Below are 13,294 nucleotides of genomic sequence, written 5' to 3'. Positions count from 1 at the left end.
TCAGTATATCTCAATTATGGAAATTTTAGAGGAGTTCCACCCAAAAGTAGAACTTGCGCGCAGCTGCTCCCCCCCCCCCCCTCCGGTGCCAAATTTGGCACCTTTCAGGGGAGAGGGGGGGGGGACGGGCACTTGCCTTTGACCAGTACCCTTCCCCACTTCTGGGAGAGAACGTTGCAGCGCTGTCCCTCGGAAGTTCCGTCATCTTTCTCCTTCCCCCGCCGCCGAGCCAATGAAAATGAGCAGCAAGCTTCGCGCATGCGCAGTAGGGAACCGGCTTTGAAGCCGAAAGGCTTCATTGCCAGTTTCCTTTCGAGTAAATGGCAGCAGCAGCACCGGGCAGCCAATCCGAAAATTGGCTGGGGTGTGGACTCCCTGGACAGGTAAGTGTCTATATATTAAAAGTCAGCAGCTACAGTATTTGTAGCTGCTGCCTTTTCATTTTTTTGTTCACAGCTGGAACACTGTTTTAATAAAGGCTACATTCACACCTGAGCGTAGCGTTTTTCGCGCGTTTTTTTACCGCGATTTTACCGCGATTTTTGCGGCGTTTTTTACCGCGATTTTACCGCGATTTTTACCGCGATTTTTGTGCAGGCGTTTTTAGATTGAATAGAGATCAATGGAAAACGCCTGTAATCTGCCCAAAAAGAAGCTCATGTACTTTTTTGAGCGTTGGGCTTTTTGTATACAGCGTCAAAACGCTCAGATGTGAACAGGGGCCATTGAAATGAATAGGATTTGTCTTGTTGGGCGTTTTGAGAGCTGATCCTAGAGCAGAAAAACGCCCCAAAAACGCCCCAAAACGCCTAGATGTGAACGGAGCCTAAAGATTACAGACCAGACAGCCGCTATAAGGACAGATTTCCTAAATTGTTTTAATTCATTTCATATAACATTTATAAAAGTATGCCCTTGTAAATCATTACAACTTGGCCAGGAGTCCCACAGACAAACACTAATCTGTGTATCTCCTGTTACAATTGTGGAGCACCTCCAGTAATTTCTCACCTGATCAAGGGTCACCTATAAGCACAATGCTCACATAGCCATAAAGAGAGAAGTCTGCCTGACTGTACACATCCGTCTACAAAGGCACGGGAGCTGAAACCCTGTCAGTTCACATCACATGCATTACTATCTCAACCCTTCATCTCATCTAAATGATACACTTTTCACAGTCATGGATACACTTAATGCAGTGCTTAGAAAAAAGGATTTATAAGCAAAATTTCACTTAATGCCTCAGTAGCTGCTCCAAATGCAGTAGATGGGGGAAAAAATAAAGCAAAGCACTAGCTAAAATCTGCGTGTACAAATATAACAACTGTCCCAATGGGGGAGATTTACTAAAACTGGTGCATAGTAACCAATCAGCTTCAAGGTTGTAGCCCCTGTTCACACCGGGATGATTTGACAAAAATCACATGTCAAATTGCAGCCTTTTGCCGGCAAAGAGAGCTTCTCAATCGGTGCGATGCCGACTTTGCAGCACCGCACCGATTTCCAAAAGTAGATCCTACTAAATTTAGTAGTGCATTTTTTAGTAGTGCTCTACTTTTAGTAGTACATTTTTTTTAGTAGTGCTCTACTTTTAGTAGTGCATTTTTTTAGTAGTGCTCTACTTTTAGTAGTGCATTTTATAGTAGTGCTCTACTTTTAGTAGTGCATTTTTTAGTAGTGCTCTACTTTTAGTAGTGCATTTTATAGTAGTGCACTACTCTTGACAACTTCGGGGGTGACTTCAATAGACATCTGTGCATGTACCCGCACAGATGTCTCTCAAGTCACCCCCAAAGTCGGACTGAAATGCGGCTTTGAAATTGTGCGAGTTCAAAGCTGTGTTCAGTGTGAACGAAGGCCTAATGTCAAAGCTTAATAAAACAAGCTGAAGAAAGAAGCCGATTGGTTACCATTTACAGCTGCACTAGATTTTGTGTGCTCCTGTATTAGTAAATCTCCCCCAATATGTTAATGCAGCATTTTGGTTGCAGTCCCTGTCATTGTTTCAATGTAATTAGTCACAGCAAGGGTGGCCCCACAGACTTCTATGAGCACTTCTCATTTGTGGCCTATCCTCCAGGTCTTCACAGGTCCTGAGAAGTGGTGGCATGGTGACATCATGATGCCCAGACTGCAGCAATGGGTCACTATTTTGGCACTATAAAGCTGGTAAATTCTTTACAGTGTCCTCATGCCTCTTCCAAGTAATACAAAAAATACTTCACCCTGTATGTGGTCTCTTATAAACCCGATGGCAGATATAAAAGGCAGGCACACACAATTTGAGGGCGGCAACCACTTGTGATCTTATGAGCTGCTTGTCCCTTGTAAAAGCAGAAGTGTAATTAGATTATATTTCATTCAGTGCCTTCTGAGTTTAAAGCTACATCATATATATAGCTTTAGAAAAATGTCTAAAGAGAAATACAGCCAAAGCTGTACATCTCCTGTCGGTCACAGGACTGCAGTTCATTCTGAACTCCTGTGACCCGTTTTCAGCAGACAAAGGGCTAAAGCCCGCTGTCTGCTGATGTCACAGAGCCGGTCCAGGCTCAGGCAAGATTGCATCAATGGAATCGGGATCTACCCACATGCCTGGACCAGCTCAGCTTCTCAGCAAGCTGCTGAGAGTCTGAGTCGGCCACTCCTGCCCCCTTCACAGCCCAGCGCTCCAGTGAGCACAGGGGAAGCAGAGCAGAGAGGTGCTGACTGACAGTTAGCAGCTCTTTGCTTACAGAGCTGTAAGAACCAAACGATCGGCGGGGTTGATCGCTCGGTTTTCATTGTTCGAGGCACCGGTGGACAGATGTAGCATTGGACCGATTCTGCATCCGCCTAGGTAAGTACGATTCTATTTAACAAAAAAAAAAAAAACTATAAATTTTTTTAATGCTGAACTCTGGGGTTCCTAAAAAAAAAATCTACCCTTGAAACCTAAACCTCTTTTTTTTCCCCATTTTGGATAGAGAAAGGGATAGTTATAACTGCTGTCAAATTGTTTTTTCACCATCTCTATCCCATTGCGTAGATTTACCTTCACTTCTTGTCCCCAATCCCTGTAAAATTAAGGGAATTCCATGGGGACCCCCAGGTCACCAGAACTAGTGTGGCAATTGGAAGATTTCCCCTCTATTACTTTTTTGGGATTTTCTTTGGCTTTCACTTTCAATGATAATGGTAAACAGGACAAATACAGAGGGTGAATCTCCCTAACAGGTACACAGACAAAAAAAAAAAAAAAAAACGGACAAGAATTTTATTCCCTCTGCACATTATCCAAAACTAAAAAAAAAAAAAAAAAGTTATTCTTTTAGTTATACTTTAAGTGTAGGGGTGGAGGAATAAGGAGTAACACTGATCTTATTCCTTGCTCTTTCAAGCTCTGGTGCTCTTCTCTTGTCTCTAATGCTCCAGGTTATGTGCAGGCCCTCACTGTCCTCATGTACAATGCAGGGCTTTTGGCCCTGTATTGTACCTGATGACATGAGAGTATGATCACTGGCCAGAACATCCTAAAAAAGGCTTTGAGAGACTGGTCACACTGCGCGAAGGATGCCTGTCGGACAGGGGAGTAAGGTAAGCATCACACCTAATTCCTCTACCCCTAGACTTAGCAAGCATTTAACGTTGCAATGTGCGAGGAGCCTCACTGCAAGGCTATTCTTTTTGGAAGGGGACTTTAAAAAGGTTAGTTCACCTTTACCAGTCTATGCAGGTAAGGGGTGCCTGTAGTTAAATACCAGGGGCCTTTAAAGAGGTTGTAAACCGAAAATTATTATTTTTTTTTTCTTTTCATCCTGAAAGAGAAAGACATAATGAGCTAGTATGCATCGCATACTAGCTCATTATCAAATACTTACCTTATCAATTATCAATCAGCTGATGGACCTGCAGGGCTCTAATGAGGAAAATTGCAGGGTCTGCAATCCTTTAGATGTGGTTTCCTATTGGGAGTATTTTTACAAAAATGATATTTTTGTTGCAGGGAATGCCTGAAATCTGACTTTTATCTTAGTGCAAACTTCTGGGAAATTCAGTGAGCCAGTCACACAAGCTGAAAATTATGTTTCTGGGGGGGGGTTTGTATACTTTGTGTACCGAACACCTCCAGGTACCCATATTGTATTGCATTTTCAGAAAATTACGGCGCTGCAGACTAAAAAGGAAAGGTAATTTTTTAATAACATTTTTCCCATGAAAGTGGAGTTGCTCTTTAACCTTAGCCAAAGCTGTACAGTTTGTTTTTATCCACAGATGCTCCTCACCTGTTTTTTTGTAAAGGTGAACTCACCTTTACAAATATACAGTTTTCAAGCCACTCATTTAAAGGTCTGCAAGGAGACAAGAATATTACACGCCTCAGCATACCTTAATGTTGCAGTGTCAGAGCAAATATGGCTGCCTTTAGGCAACATGTGTTCCTATTTTTAGAGCTTTAACTTGGCTTATCTCAACGAAAAAATATTTTGAGCAATATATAAAAAAGGTGCGGCTACTTAGTACTGTATATTGTTAGGTGTGAACGTCTGTAAAGCACATGAAAGGAACACAAACTATCAAGCTGAGCATCAACATTTTCCAGCTGAAAATCCTTCTTGTTCTGTAGCCAGCTATAAATACTGAAGGGTTCAGTTTCTGTGTAATTCTCTAAAAATAGGAAACTCGTGTAATTCACTGTCTAGCCCTGTGGTATTACATACAAGCATGCCCTGCCTTGGGTTGCTACAAGTGCAAGATTCAACTAGAATGTAAGCTCTAACGAGCAGGGCCCTCGGATTCCTCCTGTTTTGAATTGTATTGTAACTGTATTGTCTTCCCACACATTGTAAAGCGCTGCGCAAACTGTTGGCGCTATATAAATCCTGTATAATAATAATAATGTACTTCCAAAAGATAAAACTAGCTCATTTTCCTTTCATTAGCTTCCAGGAGTCACAGCAATATAACATTAGGTTTACATTAGCTCCTATGAGTTAGTCCTCATTGACACATTATATGCTATGGGGGAACCCTGCGAATCCACTGCGGGTTCCCACATTGCATTCAACTCGCAGGCAGTTCACACTGCCATATGCGTATCGCTGGGGGTGTCAATAGGAAGTTAACGACACCCCCAGATCAGTTTGCATATCGCAATGCGAAACATAGAAACATAGAATGTGTCGGCAGATAAGAACCATTTGGCCCATCTAGTCTGCCCAATATATCTGAATCCTATGAATAGTCCCTGGCCCTATCTTATATGAAGGATAGCCTTATGCCTATCCCATGCATGCTTAAACTCCTTCACTGTATTTGCAGCTACCACTTCTGCAGGAAGGTTATTCCATGCATCCACTACTCTCTCAGTAAAGTAGTACTTCCTCATATTACTTTTAAACCTTTGCCCCTCTAATTTAAAACTGTGTCCTCTTGTGGAAGTTTTTCTTCTTTTAAATATGCTCTCCTCCTTTACCGAGTCGATTCCCTTTATGTATTTAAAAGTTTCTATCATATCCCCTCTGTCTCTTCTTTCTTCCAAGTTATACATGTTAAGGTCCTTTAACCTTTCCTGGTAAGTTTTTTCCTGCAATCCATGTACTAGTTTAGTAGCTCTTCTTTGAACTCTCTCTAGAGTATCTATATCCTTCTGGAGATATGGCCTCCAGTACTGCGCACAATACTCCAAGTGAGGTCTCACCAGTGTCCTGTACAGCGGCATAAGCACTTCTCTCTTTCTACTGCTTATACCTCTCCCTATACATCCAAGCATTCTGCTGGCATTTCGTGCTGCTCTATTACATTGTCTTCCCACCTTTAAGTCTTCTGAAATAATTACTCCTAAATCCCTTTCCTCAGATACTGAGGTCAGGACTGTGTCAAATATTCTATATTCTGCCCTTGGGTTTTTACGCCCCAGGTGCATTATCTTGCACTTATCCACATTAAATTTCAGTTGCCAGAGTTCTGACCATTCTTCTAGTTTTCCTAAATCCTTTTCCATTTGGCGTTTCCCTCCAGGAACATCAACCCTGTTACATATCTTTGTGTCATCAGCAAAAAGACAAACCTTACCATCGAGGCCTTTTGCAATATCACTTATGAAGATATTAAACAAAATTGGTCCCAGTACATATCCCTGAGGTACCGCACTGGTAACATGACCTTGTTCTGAATGTTCTCCATTGACTACAACCCTCTGTTGTCTGTCACTCAGCCACTGCCTAATCCACTCAACAATATGGGAGTCCATGCTCAATGACTGCAGTTTATTGATAAGTCTTCTATGTGGGACAGTGTCAAAAGCCTTACTAAAATCTAGATATGCAATTTCTACTGCACCTCCACCGTCTATTATTTTAGTCACCCAGTCAAAAAAATCTATAAGATTTGTTTGACATGATCTCCCTGAAGTAAACCCATGTTTTTTTTCATCTTGCAATCCATGGGATTTAAGATGTTCCACAATCCTATCCTTTAATAGGGTTTCCATTAATTTGCCTACTATTGATGTCAGACTCACTGGTCTATAGTTGCTCGATTCCTCCCTACTACCTTTCTTGTGAATGGGCACGACATTTGCCAATTTCCAATCTTCCGGGACGACTCCTGTTACTAATGATTGGTTAAATAAATCTGTTAATGGTTTTGCCAGCTCACCACTAAGCTCTTTTAATAATTTTGGGTGTATCTCATCAGGACCCTGTGACTTATTTGTCTTCACTTTAGACAGCAATCTTAGAACCTCTTCCTCTGTAAAGACACATGCATCAAACGATTCATTAGTCATCCTTTCAAGTGGAGGTCCTTCTACTTCTTTTTCTTCTGTAAAAACTGAACAGAAGTATTCATTAAGGCAGTCGGCTAGCCCTTTATTCTCTTCTACATACCTTCCGTCCTTTGTTTTTAATTTAGTTATTCCTTGTTTTAATTTCCTTTTTTCATTTATATATCTGAAGAATGTCTTATCCCCCTTTTTCATAGGCTGAGCTAGTTTTTCTTCTGCCTGCGCTTTAGAAGTTCTTATAAACTTGCTTGGTCTCTTTCTGCCTAATCTTGTAGATTTCCTTATCTTCATTGCTCTGGGTTTTTTTATAATTACAAAATGCTAGCTTTTTATTTTTAATGATTTGGGCCACTTCTGCTGAGTACCACAGTGGTCTCTTCCTTTTTTTGCTTTTACTGACAAGTCTAATGCAATTTTCTGTTGCCTTCAATAATGCACCTTTTAAGTAGTCCCATTTCTCCTGGACTCCATGTAATCCGTACCAGTCTGATAAGGACTCATTTATGACTAATTTCATTTTTGAAAAGTCTGTTTTTCTAAAATCTAAAACTTTTGTTTTTGTGTGGTGTGACTCTTTCACAGTTCTTATATTAAACCACACTGACTGGTGATCACTGTGGTTCTTTCAGTTCGGACATGAATCAGATCGCACCCATGCGATCTGATTCTGGGGTGGACCCAAAAAAGGGTCCTGTGCGAGTTGTGTTCGAATCCGATGCAAATTCAACCATATAAGCTGTATGGCTGAATTTGCATCGCACGTGATTTGCAGAGCGCTGCAAATCACATGCAATGTCTGTCATTGCATATATGTGAACTGGCGCTTAGGCTGGCCATAAACAGTGTGAATTTATTTTGGTTGCAGGAATTGTTTTTTATTCTAAAGAAAGTGTATTTGCTCACCTCAGTGACAAATCCATATAAAGGCCTACTCTTCTTTGAAGGGATTTCCCCTTTTCATTTTTGTTCTGTTATATATCCAGGATGTGGATATGAGAATTTGTCCCTTGAACTGGTGAGATATAAAAATGACAAAATCTAAACTCTGGGACAATCTGGGTTTAAAAAAAAAAAAAGGACAGAACAAACAACTTACTACTGTCTTATCATAGCAAGTAGTGAGAAAGAGACCAAGGGGGGTAAGTTACTCCAAACTCATTCAGCTGTGTGTGTGTGTAAATTGGACATGAGCCATTGAGCTCTGTGAGCAATATACTTTTCTAAGCCCAACAGCTAAGCGTAGACAGATAAATGTGTGAAAAATGCCTAAAGCACCACCTGCTTTTGTTTTTGAGGGCTCCTTGAACATAATAAAAGGAAATACAAACAAAAACATATTTTTAAGCAGTTGTATGACCACAAAACAACTTCATCTACAGTATCTTTCCCATTTGGGCATTTTTTTTATTGAAGTATAACTAAAGGCAAAACTTTTTCTTTACTTTTAGATAGCGTGGAGAGGGATTATTATTAATTTATTATTATACAGGATTTCTATAGCGTCAACAGTTTGTGCAGCATTCTACAACGTTAGGGCAGACAGTACAGTTACAACACAATTCAATACAGGAGAAATCAGAGGGATTAGAACATCTGTCCGTGCCCATGTTAGGGAGATTCCCCTTCTCCATTTGTCCAGTTTTCCATAACTGAAAGTGAAAGTAAAAAGTAAAAGAAAATACCAAATTTTGGGTTGTCCCAAGAAAAGTATTAGAGGGGAAATCTTACCATAGGGGCACTAGTTTTGGTGACCTGGGGGGTTCCCAAGGAATTCCCTTAATTTGCAGGGATTTCCTCTCACTTTCTGTTTTACCTATAGAACAGGAAGTGAAGGGAAATCTCTGCAATGGGACACAGATGGCAAAACAAACAAATAAATAAATAATAATAATTGACAAGGGTTATAACCCTCCCTAATTCTATAAAAAAAAAAAAAAAAAAAAAAGTTTTGCCTATAGTTCTACTTTAAGCCTGTCTCACATTTACTGCCATGCTAGCTAACCAATCAATAAATGTAAGGCTTAGGGCAGGGATCCTCAAACTACGGCCCTCCAGCTGTTGCAGAACTACACATCCCATCAGGCATTGTAAAACTCTGACATTCACAGACATGACTAGGCATGATGGGAATTGTAGTTCCTGAACAACTGGAGGGTCGTAGTTTGAAGACCCCTGGCTTAGGGGAACACAACAAATGCAGCTGCACAAACAAGCAAATGTTACATAGTTAGTCAGGTTGAAAAAGACACAAGTCCATCTGGCTCAACCAATATGGTTAATAAGGGCAAAAGAGTATGCCCTACACACCAAAAGTAGAAGTTATCGGAACGCCTATTTACTTTAGGTCTGTCTCAGAAAACAGAAAGAAAGAGAGAAAGAAAACACTTGATAGGCAGCTCCAACAGGACAGGTCTGATGCAGTGTACTGAACTGAACAACATCTTCAAGTTTGGATGTTTGGACTGTAGGTCCCCCCCTCAAAATAGCATTTAAAGTGGAGTTCCACCCATTTTTAATAAATTGGATTACATAGATGTATGTAATCCCCTTTAAAACGACTTTTACCAATGGAAAGTTTTTTTTTTTTTTGCTAGTAAATACCTTATTTTCTGCTTTATTTATCCTCTTCTCACTTCTGGGTCCGGTCGGCGATTACGTCATTCGGCGATTCGCAGTGTGTGCTGGGATGTATATCAGGGCATGAAATCTTGCATTATTACACAGGAGATGAGCTGTACTGCGTGCTCTGCCCCGCCTCCTCTCAGTGAGCTGTATGTATGTATTGTATTGAGGCCGTGCTCCGCCCCGCCTCCTCTCAGTGAGCTCAGTGAGGATATAATGCTTTCAGTCCTCGCTCACTGAGAGGAAGCGGGGCAGAGACGGGGCGGAGGCAGAGCGGAGCACGGCCTCAATACAATACATACATACAGCTCACTGAGAGGAGGCGGGGCAGAGCACGCAGTACAGCTCATCTCCTGTGTAATAATGCGAGATTTCATGCCCTGAGATACATTCCAGCACACACTGCGAATCGCCGAATGACGTAATCGCCGACCGGACCCGGAAGTGAGAAGAGGATAAATAAAGCAGAAAATAAGGTATTTACTAGCAAAAAAAAAAAAAAAACTTTCCATTGGTAAAAGTAGTTTTAAAGGGGATTACATACATCTAAAGTCACTAAAATGGGTGGAACTCCACTTTAACTTTATGCAGATATTTTTTGCTCATTAAACTTTGCACATCAAGCTGGTAGAACAATGATTTGTCAATGTAACTGATTTGTGAATGGTTGCTATAGGCATTTGTTTTATAGCATTTTGCTCTTTGCCTTATTAAAGTGTTACCAAACCCATGAGCCTGCATTCACTATATCTGGTCTCCCACAGTACACAGAACATGGAAATGTAATTATTTTAGTAACTATAAACTTCTAAATATCGTTTCTCATCAGCAGTATATAACAAGCTTGTAACTTCTATCAGTGTCCAGCCGAGCACCGGCTAAAGCTTGTTAGGAGTTTTAATTCTCCCCTGACTGTCCTATGAGGCTACATGACCCCTGACCCTCTGTCTGGACAGTGCTGATTGGCCCTGTGCTGATCACATGCACCCTCCCCCAAAAAACAATACAAAAAACTCTAGCAATACACACCAAACTTAGCATGTGCAGAGTGCCTGCTAGGGCTCTGTGCTACAGGCAGATAGATAGGGGGCAGTTAAAGAAGAGGAGGATCAGAGAAGACAAAATCAAAGAGCCTTTTTACACAATGCAGAGGATTAACCCCTTAGGTTCCACAGTGAGTATAACAAGCATGCTTTACTGTGTATACAGACTCATTTTACTGTTGTGGGTTTACTAACACTTCAGAAAGGCCTGCGAGTTTATGAACACAGGTTGACAGAGGGAACTCATTTATTACTCATTTACAAAGGCAAAAAAAATCTTTATCATTATTATTATTAATTATTATACAAGATTTATATTGCGCCGAAAGTTTACGCAGTGCTTTACAACTTGAGGGTAGACAGTACAAATACAATACACTTTAATACAGTAGGAATCAGAGGGCCCTGCTCATTAGAGCTTACAATCTATCATCGGATGATAAATAAAAATGCTGTGCTATTTGATAAAAGGAAGAGAATGCCACAATAATTCCGCTGTGAAGCAAAGCTCATCGCTACAACAGATGACCGTTAAACAGAACAATCAATCAGCAGCAGACTTCAAAAACAAGGAAAACATTATACGACTGCTTTTTGCGGCCTAGCGCAACAGCTAATTAAGACATCCTGTGGGCTGCACTCTGCATAGTGAACTCTTCAGCAGTCTTACACCATTACAAGTATGACGAGAGCACTTGTAAAACCCAACAGCATGATAATCATGCATCCAATACTCTGAGCTTCTGACAAATTAAAGTGATCGTGCATGCTGAAAAATAAATCCAAAAGCATCAAAAAATTCCATAGCATTTTACACAGAACATCGGACAGACACAAAGCAAGCTAATACGTATGCCCACAGATATTGCTTACATTCTTATTAGTCTCGAGAAATGGGGCAAGAATTCTGGGTGAAAATTAGCATTTTTCGTAAACTTGATAAGATGTAATAAAAATTGTAAAATAATAAAATCATTCTACAATGTAGAGCACCTGCAAAGCCTAGACAATCAGCTTGAATTTAAAATGACCCTCTAAACACAGTCCTTGGACTGAAAAAAAGAAAAAAACAGGCTCATTGCTGAAAGAGAGATAAAAATAAACATTGTATCTTTCTGTTCATTTACAGTAGGGATAGACCGATATGGTTTTTTCAGGGCTGATACCGATATTTTGGTCACGACGTATCAGTATCGGCCGATATGGGCCGATATTTTGTACATTTAAAGTTTTGAAAAATAAAGAATTTTTTACACAAATCTTGTACCAAATAGGTTAATTTTTGTTTAATGCTTAATGGCTGGCTTGCTGGCACCCTGTGGTGAGTGGCTGGCTTGCTGGCACCCTGTGGTGGGTGGCTGGCTGGCACAGGGGCTGTGGGTGGCTGGCTGGTACAGGGGCTGTGGGTGGCTGGCTGGTACAGGGCCTGTGGGTGGCTGGCTGGTACAGGGCCTGTGGGTGGCTGGCTGGCTGATACAGGGCCTGTGGGTGGCAGGTACAGGGCCTGTGGGTGGCTGGCTGCTACAGTGCTTGTGGGTGGCAGGTACAGGGCCTGTGGGTGGCTGGCTGGTACAGTGCCTGTGGGTGGGCTGGCTGGCTGGTACAGTGCTTGTGAGTGGCTGGCTGGTACAGTGCCTGTGGGTGGGCTGGCTGGCAGGTACGGTGCATGTGGGTGGCAGGTACGGTGCATGTGGGTGGCAGGTACAGGGCCTGTGGGTGGCTGGCTGGTACAGTGCTTTTGGGTGGCAGGTACAGGGCCTGTGGGTGGCTGGCTGGTACAGTGCCTGTGGGTGGCTGGCTGGTACAGTGCCTGTGGGTGGGCTGGCTGGTACAGTGCCTGTGGGTGGGCTGGCTGGTACAGTGCCTGTGGGTGGGCTGGCTGGTACAGTGCCTGTGGGTGGGCTGGCTGGCTGGTACGGTGCCTGTGGGTGGGCTGGCTGGCTGGTACGGTGCCTGTGGGTGGGCTGGCTGGTACAGTGCCTGTGGGTGGGCTGGCTGGCAGGTACGGTGCCTGTGGGTGGGCTGGCTGGCAGGTACGGTGCCTGTGGGTGGCTGGCTGGTACAGTGCCTGTGGGTGGCTGGCTGGTACAGTGCCTGTGGGTGGCTGGCTGGTACAGTGCCTGTGGGTGGGCTGGCTGGTACAGTGCCTGTGGGTGGGCTGGCTGGCTGGCTGGCTGGTACAGTGCCTGTGGGTGGGCTGGCTGGCTGGTACAGGGCCTGTGGGTGGGCTGGCTGGCAGGTACAGGGCCTGTGGGTGGGCTGGCTGGCTGGTACAGGGCCTGTGGGTGGGCTGGCTGGCTGGTACAGGGCCTCTGGGTGGCTGGCTGGCTGGTACAGGGCCTCTGGGTGGCTGGCTGGCTGGTACAGGGCCTCTGGGTGGCTGGCTGGCTGGTACAGGGCCTCTGGGTGGCTGGCTGGCTGGTACAGGGCCTCTGGGTGGCTGGCTGGCTGGTACAGGGCCTGTGGATGTGGGTGGCTGGCTGGTACAGGGCCTGTGGGTGGCTGGCTGGCTGGTACAGGGCCTGTGGGTGGCTGGCTGGTACAGGGCCTGTGGATGTGGGTGGCTGGCTGGCACCAGGCTGCTGTGGGTGGGTGTATGGCTGTGATACACTTCCGCGAGACTAGTCCCAACTCCAGAGGAGGCTGTCCAAGGTCGAGGAAGGCTGCCTAAGAAGGCAGAATGACGTCACAAAAAAAAAACGGTAATATCGGCCAGTTCTGGTGCTGATACCGATATATCGGGGAAAGTGCATATCGACCCCCAATATATCGGCCTTGCCGATAATCGGTCTATCCCTAATGTACAGATCAAAGAGATTAACTTCAGTCTGCAAATTTAAAAAAAAAAATAATATTTTTC

The 13,294-nt window shown here is 43.2% G+C and overlaps 1 protein-coding gene across 1 annotated transcript in view; it reads right to left on the bottom strand.

The window, feature by feature from the left end:
* KSR1 (kinase suppressor of ras 1) overlaps positions 1–13,294 on the bottom strand; it is a 276,807-nt gene that overhangs the window by 200,004 nt on the left and 63,509 nt on the right. The gene's annotated exons all lie outside the window — the stretch shown is intronic.

Source organism: Pelophylax lessonae, assembly GCF_965119305.1.
Source record: "Pelophylax lessonae genome assembly, chromosome: 2".
Taxonomy (NCBI): domain Eukaryota; kingdom Metazoa; phylum Chordata; class Amphibia; order Anura; family Ranidae; genus Pelophylax; species Pelophylax lessonae.
The sequence above is the reverse complement of the archived record's forward strand: the minus strand, read 5'-3'. Positions and strand labels throughout refer to the sequence as shown.